The sequence below is a fragment of the Aptenodytes forsteri genome, unplaced genomic scaffold, assembly GCF_000699145.1.
Source record: "Aptenodytes forsteri isolate BGI_AS27 unplaced genomic scaffold, ASM69914v1 Scaffold147, whole genome shotgun sequence".
Taxonomy (NCBI): domain Eukaryota; kingdom Metazoa; phylum Chordata; class Aves; order Sphenisciformes; family Spheniscidae; genus Aptenodytes; species Aptenodytes forsteri.
The window spans coordinates 1266388-1267959 of NW_008795320.1; positions in this window are offsets into that span (position 1 = coordinate 1266388).

The window sequence follows — 1572 nt, forward strand, 5'->3', positions numbered from 1 at the left end:
GCGCCCCGGCCACTGCCTCCGCACGTGTCCCTGCAGGCCCTCGGCACCGTGCTACGCCCTGGCCAAATTCCAGCCCAATTTTGGAGGGGAAGGGATTGGGGAGGGCGGGGGGAGCCAGACCCTGCCGCCTCCATCCCGGGGTGCAGCTCTGGCAGGATGTGGCCCCACGTGCGACATCGTGGTCCCCGCTCCTGCTCCCCCGTGGGGATGCATCCCAGCCCGGCTGCAGCTCGGTGGCATCCTGGCCCCAGAGACGGGGAGAGTCCCCGTGGGGGACACAGGGTGCAAGCAGGGATGCTCGAGGGGGCCGTGCCCCGGCCCCACCGTGCTGACACTGTGGCCGCAGGTCTGCCGAGGAGGAGCCGTGCACGGGCGACCCGCGGCAGTACCGGCTCTGCCAGCTCCAGGTGAGCGTTGCGAGGGCCACGGCACCGGCATGGCCGGCCCCAGTCCCGGTCCCGTGGGGCTCCATCCTGCCACTCCCCCCCACCCTGAGGCCACGTCTCGGCTCCCCGCAGAGCGTGGGCTGCGATGGGATCCTGGGCTCGGGCACGCGGCCCGACGCCTGCGGCCAGTGCGGCGGCGGCCCCCCAACGGGTCCTTTCCTGCACCGGCTCTTCCAGGGCGCGGACCCCTCCTCCGGTGAATGAACCATTGCCCCGGCCCCCTCCATGGGTGAATGCTTTGGCTCTTGGCTCCCCTGTCCTCCTGTCCCCCGTCTGTGTCCCCAAGGCATCCCATGGGTCCCCCGTCACCCCATCCCCTCTCCGTCCCCTCTCCATCTGCCCCATTGCCACTGGCACATTGTCCCTGATCCCTTCCTGTCCCCAACACGCAGGGACAGGGACAGCGGGCTCAGAGGAGACCTCTCACTGGGGTGATGTCTCGTTGCAGAGGGTATCACTCCTCCGGGGGCTGGGTGGGGGATCTCTGGGGCACCCCTGTGGTCCATGGGGTCCCCAGGGGTGTTCAGAGGTCCCTGGGGGCACCCAGGGTCCGTGTGGTCCTATCCAGTGTCCATGGGATGCCTGGCCAGGCTGCGGGGACGACGATGCCCGTGAGGACGGACAGCCTCGGATGGCACCCCAGGGCCCCCCAGGGCCATCGCTGGGTGCCCGAGATGTCCCAGCATGTGGGGCCCAGCTGGGTTAATGCCGCTGATGCCTGGGACGGGGCTGGGGCTGCCCCAGACCCAGAGCTCCTCTGTGCCCGGTCCCCACCGGCCCCACCCCCGGCCCCGCCCCCCCGTCCCCAGGCTGTCCCCTCAGGCCGTGCCCCGGCTCTGCCCTGACTCTGTCCCCCCCTGCCAGATTATTTTGGGTACGTGAACGTGACCAAGATCCCAGCTGGGGCCACCCACATCAAGGTGACGGACAAGAGGGCGGCTCCGTGCCCTTCCGTGCCATGCAGTGCTCCCTCTACGACAACAAGCCCGTACTGGGCACGCCGGCCCGGTACCGCTGGGTGCCCTTCCACGGAGGTGAGTCCCGGGGCGGCGGGCGGCATCACCGGGCTGACCTGGGGCCACAGCTGCCACCGGCGTCACCCCCTTCCCTTCCCACCCGGCTCCGG